At 52.2% G+C, this 8,558-nt stretch overlaps 1 long non-coding RNA gene across 2 annotated transcripts; it reads left to right on the top strand.

Moving 5' to 3' along the window:
• The first annotated feature begins 4,149 nt into the window (after positions 1-4,149).
• Positions 4,150-6,632, top strand: LOC311511152. Of its 2 annotated transcripts, XR_014709207.1 has the most exons (7): positions 4,150-4,276; positions 4,872-5,014; positions 5,331-5,515; positions 5,629-5,681; positions 5,811-6,130; positions 6,244-6,297; positions 6,397-6,632. It is a non-coding gene; the product is annotated as an uncharacterized lncRNA (long non-coding RNA). The 2 variants fall into 2 exon arrangements; XR_014709208.1 differs by having other exon boundaries at positions 5,331-5,681.
• The last annotated feature ends 1,926 nt before the right edge of the window (positions 6,633-8,558 follow it).

The raw sequence follows: 8,558 nt of genomic DNA, 5'->3' as shown, positions 1-8,558 counted from the left end.
AAGGGTTTTTCCTCTGGCCAGGAGGGATTTAAAGGGCCTTCCCTTTATATTTATGGTGGGGGGTCTGTCGGACATGGAGTCCTGTGGGTGTGCCCAGGTGTTGGTATACCTCTCCCTCTTCAGGGGAGGCCATGGGCTCGCCCTGGATCAGGAACAGTGATGCCCAGACGGGAGCCCTGGCACTGCCATTGACGTGGGGAGAGGCAAACTTTTTGGGGTTGAAGTAGAGGCCCATCCTCTCAGCATCTCGGCTGGCAATGTCGAGCATCCGCTGGAGGCTTTCCGAGCTGTCGGCAACCAGGGCCAGATCATCCACGTAGGCCAGGATGCTGATTCTCTTGCTGTGCAGGTCGAAGCTGGTCGGGCTGCTGGAGATGGCTCGGATGAGTAATTCCATGGCCAGGTTGAAGATGATGGGGCTGAGGGGGTAGCCCTGTTTCACGCCGCAGCAGATGGGGATGGCGTCCGTCTCTCCCTCCGTGGCGCGGATGGTGGTGGTGTAGTCCTTGTAGAGGTCCCGGAGGATCTGGATTAAGGACTCTGGCATCCCGAACTCTCCCAGGGTGGCGAAGATGTGATGGTGGGGTATGGACCTGAAAGCATTGGTCAGGTCGAGCCATGCTATGGTGCGCTGCCTCCTGGCTGCCTGGGTGGCCGTCTGAAGAAGGAAGTTGTGTTCGTAGCATCCCTCACAGGACATGAAGCCCTTCTGTAGCTGAGCTGACTGCACCCCTGCACACTGACCAGTCCGTGATCCTTGCTGCGAGGCAGCTAGCATTACAGCTTGTAGATATTGGAGCAGAGGGAGATGAGCCTCCAGTTGCCAGAGTCATCTCGTTCACCTTTTTTGTGGATGGGCACGGTCATGGATATTCTCCAGGAGCAGGGAGTGCAGCGGAACTGCTTGCATTTGTTAAAGATGGCGGCAAGCACCAAGCAGCCAGGGTCTTGCTTCTTCAGCAGGTGGTAGTGGATGCCATCTTTTCCAGGGGTGGTGTTTTTGGTCCTCGTCAGCCTCACCAGCACCTCCTGCAGGGAAAAATCTCACTCCAGGTCCTCCGTGAGGTTGATCTGTGGTAGCAGGAGAAGGCACTCTAGGCGTCGCACGTCGGTCTGGGCCTCGCAATCAAACACATCTTTGAAGTAGGAGTAGAGCCTCTCGGACTGGATGGCTCAGTAGGAGGACGTCCTGTTGAGGATCTCCCTCATGGCTTTTGGGTGGTTCGTCCTGTGTAGTTTCTGAATACGAGATGCGGCCGCCGGATGATGCGGTCAGTCTGTCCATCAGGGTGTCGAAGTTCTCAAAGTTGTCAGCCTTTGCCAGCTCTTCCGTCCAGGTGGATTGCCACGGCGTGGCAACCCTCGCTCGTGGCCGTCGCTCCTCCTGCTGCATTGTCTTCGCAGGTTCAGGTGCTGTGGGGACGGTCTGTGGCATTGTTGTCTCTCAGTCTGGAGAGTGGTGCTCAAGTGAATTTTGAGGCAGGGCTGCTGGTGCAGTGGGAGGGCAGCTGTCAGTGTCTCCGAGACAGTGCTGGATCTTCTGGGAGGGAGTGGGGTTCTGGAAGCACCGGTGTTGGACTTTGGGGGGATGCGGTCGTGTCTGGAAGCGCTGGGAACGGTTCTGGTTCTCCTGCAGGCAGTATCCTGCTGGGGGGTCCTCGGTGGGGCATGGGATTTTTGGCGGTCAGGGTCTCACTGGCCAACCCTGTTCGAGGTGTTCGGTCTCCCAGAGGCGGGATCTGGTCGTGGGATCTGGGGGCTGTGGGAGTCTCCTTCATTGGCTGGATCTCACCGGGCCGGTCTGGGGTGGGGGGTGCTAGTTGCTCCTACAGCAGGGTGATATGAGGTTACCTGTGGGGGAGCGCTGCCCTGTCTCATATTCGTGTTGTGCCAGATGGTTTCTATGAGGTCACTGAGGCGTCTGGTGAAGTTGCTGACTTGTGAGATGGCGGTGATCCCCCTCACGGCAGGGTCCAGCGTGGGGATTCTAAAGACGGAGCTGGTTCTTTTGGTGGCGTCATCTTGTCGGTCAGTCCTCCAGGCGGGAGTGGTGCTTCCATGGGTTTGCGGTTGTTCTCCCCCCCCCCCCCTTGTGTGCTGTGGCTCTGGGGACGCTGGCTTGGGTGCTGAAGCCGGCGCGTTGGTGGGGGTCAGGGTTGGAACCCGCAGGGTGTTAGTGGGATTGACCGTCACCATTGTGAGGGATCGCTTGCATGTGGTTTGGTGATACTTAACATTTCTTTTGAGTCTCGAAGGGTAGGTCGCAGCAGCTACATTGGAAGGCAATCCGTTTGTTGTGGGCCTTCTGAACGTGTTTGCTGAGGTCCCTGAGGGTCTGGACTCCACGGAAGGGGAAGCAGAAGGGGCAGAGGAGGAGGCCTGTAGGGATTGGGTACTGGAGATAGATGCAGTCATCTTCCCCTGCCTCACTCTCTGTGGGGCAGACCTCTGTTGTGCCTGCAGACTCGCCAGGTGGTTCCTCTCGGTCTGGCAGAGAAGCTTTCGGAGGTATAGTTGCTCCTGGAGGTGGGGGCTGGACTTGCTGGCCATGATATCTTTTTGCCTCGTAAGACAGTGTGCAGCATTGAGATCTTGGGCTGCGGAGTGTGTATATAATTCAAGATTTATTACATCCACCGCTTTCCCCATATCCACAGAGCCAGTTATCTCATCACAGAAGGCAATCAGATTGGTCAGGCATGCCTTGCCCTTGGTGAATCCATGTAGACTATTCCTGATTACCTTCCTCTTCTCCAAGTGCTTCAAAATGGATTCCTTCAGGACCTGCTCCATGATTTTGCCAGGGATTGAAGTGAGGCTGACCGGTCTGTAGTTCCACGGGTTCTCTTCCTTCCCTTTGTTAAATATGGGCATTATATTTGCCTTTTTCCAATCGTCCGGGACCTCCCCTGATTGCCATGAATTTTCAAATATAATGGCCAGTGGCTCTGCAATCACATCAGCCAACTCCCTGAGCACCCTTGGATGCATTAAATCTGGACACACGAACTTGTGCACATCCAACTTTTCTAAATAGTCCTTAACCTGTTCTTTCACCACTGAGGTCTGTTCACCTCCTCCCTGTACTGTGTTGCCCAGTGCAGCAGTCTGGGAGCTGACCTTGTCTGTGAAGACAGGCAAAAAAAGCATTGAGTACTTCAACGTATTCCACATCATCTGTCACTATGTTGACTCCCCCATTCTGTAACGGTCCCACATTTTCCGTGACCACCACCTTGTTGCTAACATATCTGTAGAAACGCTTCTTGTTAGTCTTCACATCCCTTGCTATCTTGGAAGTGCACAAAGCGTCACTGTTGCTCTATGAGGAAAATACTTCGTGCATTACTCAGAGTGGCCACCCATTGTTACTGTCCCTTGACGAGGAAACTGGTTTGTGCATTATCTGGATTGTCCACCCAGTTTCACTGTTGCTCCATGAGGGAAAGCACTGGGTCGCCCCTTGTGGTAATGCACACTTGCTCCACGAAATAAATGCTTTCTGCATTACCCCGAGTGGCCACCCAGTGTCACTGTTGCTGCATTCGGGAAATACCGAGTGCATTAGCTGGATTGGGCATCTGGTGTCACTGTTGCTCCACGAGAGAAATGATCACTCAGCCTCTGTTCATAGAGCCAGTGATGTGGACGGGATGGGAGAGGGAGGAAGGGATGAGGGCAAGATTTCCAGCACCAATAAAGCTTTGTGTAGTGATGGCTCATGCAGCCCTAGCTGGAGGAGAAGCTGGCAGAAGTGGACATGAGCAGATTGGACTTCCTTCTCAGCAGACATGAACAGTCGTCAGCTTTCTGCCTCCGACATAATAGGCTGTGAGTAAGCGGTCAGTGCTTTGAATTCCTCATCTGTACTCGCTCTAGTATTCTTCACATTATGTGTGCTTCCTCGTTGGGTACGGGGCTCTGTGAGATTACGGCTCAGGAGGGGCCAGAGTCTGCTGTGCAGAGTGATTATTTCAGGTGCGGTTGCAAGGGGTGCTTTTTAGTTGGAGTATTAGAGGCGTAATGGGGGGAGGGTTCGGGACGGAGCGCCACCGTGTGGCAGACGCATAAAGAATAGCCTACGTGACATTGCCCACTGAGATGGTAACTTATTTGTTTTTCCTCCTTGTGCTCGGTTTAGAACCAAGGAAAAAAATCAGACTTCAGAATTTCCTCCCCTCATTGGATGGAAAGTGAGCGAGAGCGACCAGACACTGAGCATTGTTGATGCCACGCAAAAGCCGTCCAATTGGGAAAGGAACAGCCACCATCGTCGGTGAGATAAGTGTCTGTTTTGGTGACTGCTCTGCTCATGGCCCACCTTGCTCCTGGTAGGGACATCCTGTTAGCTGGGGCTGGCTTTGTAAGAAAATGTTCCTGACTAGCTGGGGTTACGAGGGAGACAAGGTCCCCATTTTCAGGGGCTGGTCATTTCTCTGGCCAGGAGCAGTGTATCCTCTGCAGCAGAAGGTTAGATCGAGGAGGATGACTCCAGGTGATGAGATGCTTACCTTCCTCCCATGTTTCTTCTTTCTGTCTCTCTCTCTTCTCTAGTGTGTTGGCCAACTCTCTGACTCTCTCTCCTCTCCTCTCCTTTCTTTGTGCTGTCTCCCTTCTTAAGACATGGGCAGGCGTGCTAGGTGTTCATCCCCACAGGCTATGTCTCGGGAGCCACGGAGAAATAGGAGGGGACGAAAATCATGCAGGGCAGTGAATGCAAGAGTGGAGCGGTGACTGTTGGTGTTAACTCGGTCTCTGTTCTTCGAGTGGGGCCGATATAGATGGGATGGAAGAGTGAGGCAGGGCTGAGGGAAAGATTTCCAGCACCAAGAGAGCTTTGTATTGTGATGGCTCATGCTTGGTTTTTGCAGCTGCTCTTGCAGAGGACTTGTGCAGGAGCTCTAGCCGGAGGAGAAAGTGGCAGAGGTGGACCTGAGCAGCTCGTGCATCCTTCCAAGGAGACACAAACAGTCCTTATGTTTCTGCCTTCTGCATAACTGGCTGTGAGTAGGAGGTCAGTGCTTTGAATTCCTCATCTATACTCGCTGTTGTTTCCTTCACAGGCCGTGTGCTTCCTTGTTGGGTACGAGGCTCTGGGATTAAGGCTGAGGAAGGGACAAGAGTCTCCTGAGCAAAGTGACTATTTTGGGTGCTGTTACAATGGGCGCCTTCTAGTTGCAGTTGTAAAGTAGTAACAGGAGATGGGTTGAGGGCGGAGCCATGGGATACAGGAGATGTGAAATGAAGAGACTATGTGACACTGCAGACAGAGATGCGAATTTTTTTTGTCCCGTCCCCCTGTCCCCCCCCCCATCGGGTTTCGTACCAAGGAAAAAGAAGTCAAGCCTCAGAGTCTACTGCCTTCATGCGATGGAAAGTGAGTGAGAGCAGCGAGCCTGTGATCGTTGTTTATGCTAGGCAAGAGCTGTCCGTCTGGGAGCCGAGCAGCCGTCACTATCAGTGAGATAAGTGTCTGGTTCGGTGAGGTCTCTGCTCACGCCCCACCTGAGTCCAGGTAGGGAAGCCCCGTAAGGTAGGGCTGGGTTTGTAAGAAAAGGTTCCTGACTAGCTGTGGTTACAAGGGAGAAAAAGTCCCCATTTTCAGAGGCTGCTCATTTCTCTGGTCAGGAACGGTGTTGCGTCCGCAGCAGAAGGTTGCATCTAGGAGGATGACTCAGGTGGTGAGTTGCTTGCTATCCTACCATGGTTTTTTTTTTCTCTCTCTCTCTCTCTCGTGTATGTTGACCAACATGCGCGCGCGCGCTCTCTCTCTCTGTGCTTGCCTATCCTTGTGCTGTCTCCCTTCACAGGACATGGGCAGGCACTTTAGGTGTGCATCCCCACAGGCTATGTCTCGGGAGGCATGGAGGAGTAGGAGGGGACAAAAACCATGCAGGACAACGCGTGCGAGAGTGGAGTGCTGACTGTCAGTGTTAACTCGGTCTCTGTTCATTGAGTGGGGCCAGTGTATTCACTCCCTCATCGGATGGAAAGCGAGCGAGAGCAGTGAGCCCGTGAGCATTGTTGATGCAAGCCAGGAGCCGTCCAGTTGTCAGTGGACCAGTTGCTACTGTCAGTGAGATAAGTGTCTGGTTGGTGAAGGCTTTGCTCACGGCCCGCCTAGCTCCAGGTAGGGATGCCCCGTTAGCTGGGGCTGGGTTTGTAAGAAATGGTTCCTGACCAGCTGTGGTTATGAGAGAGACAAGGTCCTCATTTTCAGGGGCTGCTCGTTTCTCTGTCCAGGAACGGTGTCTCCTCTGCAGCAGAAGTTTTCATCGAAGAGGTTGACTCCAGCTGGTGAGTTGCTTGCCTTCCTCCCATGTTTTTCTCTCTTCTCTCGTGTGTTGGCCAACTTGCTCTCTCTCTCTCCTCTTGTCTTACTGTCTCCCTTTGTAGGACATGGTTAGGTGTGCATTCCCACAAGTGAGGTCTTGGGTGCCATGGAGAAGGAGGAGCGGACGAAAATCATGCAGGGCAGTAGAAAGGGTGCTGAAAGTACCTGAAGAGACAAAGGAACTGAGAAGGGGGAAGTCCAGGGCTGAGTCCAGACTAAGACAGGAGTCTAGTCTGTGAAGAGAAACAACTGGAAGTCTAAGCTGCAGAAACTCTTCACCTTGCCTAAAGACATTTAGGATGAGAAATTACTTCTTAAATCCAGTCTCTTTAAGATCTTTTGCTTAGTATGCATGTGTATTTGTATTTGCTTAGTAATCTGCCTTCTTCTGTTTGCTATCCCTTATAATCACTTAAAATCTACCTTTTTTTCTTCTTCTTATTATTATTATTCAACCCAGTTTGTGCAACTTTCAATGCGGGGGTCAGGTCAAGTTGTGCATATCTTCCTCCACATTGAATTTATGAGCGTATGTTGTATAGATTTTGCAACAGCTCAAGACAGTATTATTTTGGGTGTACTTTCCAGAGGGGAACTGCATTTGAGTGCTGGGCGATTTCCTAGCAGAGTCTTCTTGTAGAGAGCTGTTTACAGACTCAGTGTGATTCTACAGCTGCTGCGTCCCTGCTTACGTGCGTGTGCTGCCAGAGGCTGGAGAGCCTAAGTGAGCAAAACACGGAGAGGGAGTCCAGGCTAGTGGAGCAGTCAGGCTCAGTGAAATCCCAGTACATCAGGTGGCATCCCAGCAGGGGGTCAAACCTCTCCCAGGGTGGGGCCCCTGAGAAAAGACCTCTGCATCTAACTGGGGCACGATAAACGTGCGGGAATCCTTTGTTGCCCTCTCAAGGAATTGTCAGGTGCTATGGAATCTTCCTGAAGTCCAGTAACTTCGTGGAGAGCAACTTGACTGTAACAAGAGATGCTTAGTCCTCAAGTGTCTCTTCCTTCTGTATCACTGGGTGAGCTTCCTTGGTCATGCCAGTCTCGTCGTCCTCTCTAAAGCAGGCCACATTCAGCAGAGGACGGGAGCAGGGGTCTGAGAGTAGCCCTCAGCCTTTGTCTGCTCTCACCAGGTAGCACCACCCACGGCATGTGGAGGGTCCAGGACTCTGCACAGCACTCCAGACTGACCTGCTACAGCTCAGGCTCCTGGGTCCTAACCTCAGCGCTCACTGCCCCCAGAGGGCTCTCTCTGTACATTACCCCCCACTGGCCACCGGGTGTCACTCCTGCTCCAAGGCAGACACCCCCTGCATTGCTCCAGATGGCCACCGAATGTCACAGCAGTGCTGTGAGAGAGAGGTTTTGTGCATTACTTTGACAGGTCACCGTGTGTTACCATTGCTCTGAGGGAAATGCTTTGTGCATAACTGGGATTCGGCAGCCATCCTCACTGTCCCTTCATAAAGGAAACGGTTTGTGCATTAGTGGATTGGCTACCCGGTGTCACTGGTCCTCGACGAAGGAAATGCTTTGTGCAATATCTGGATTGGCCACACAGTGTCAGTGTTGCTGCATGAGGGAAATTCTTTGTGCAATACCCTGAGTGGCCACCTAGTGTCACTCTTGCTCCTTGAGGGAAATTGTTTCTTGATTACACTGAGTGGCCACAGAGAGTCACTGTTTCAAACAACGCGACAAACTACACCGTCACACACACACACAACCCAAGACACCGATACACATGACATTGACACACACACAACATGACACACCACGTTGCGTGTCGCACTGCACGTTGTACATAGCACGCCGCACACGCACAACACATTGCGCACACACACACCACATTGCACACACAACACAACCTGTCACATGACACACAAAAAGACACACAAAACGTCACACGACACAGACACACAACACTCAAGAAAACGCACACAACACGTCACACACACAACACATCATGACACAGAACACGATACAAAAATTACCCACAAATCACACACAAAACATGATACTGACACACAGACACACAACACGACACAAAACATCACACAACATGTTACACACACACACCACAAAACTCAAGACAAGACACAGCATGACATACAACACGTCTCAAACACAAAATACGTCACACGCACATAATACCGATACACACACACACACAACCCTCGACACACAACACTCAAGGAAACACACACCCAACCCTCGACACACA

The sequence above is a fragment of the Lepidochelys olivacea genome, assembly GCF_965140295.1.
Source record: "Lepidochelys olivacea isolate rLepOli2 genome assembly, chromosome: 21".
Taxonomy (NCBI): domain Eukaryota; kingdom Metazoa; phylum Chordata; order Testudines; family Cheloniidae; genus Lepidochelys; species Lepidochelys olivacea.
The sequence above is the reverse complement of the archived record's forward strand: the minus strand, read 5'-3'. Positions and strand labels throughout refer to the sequence as shown.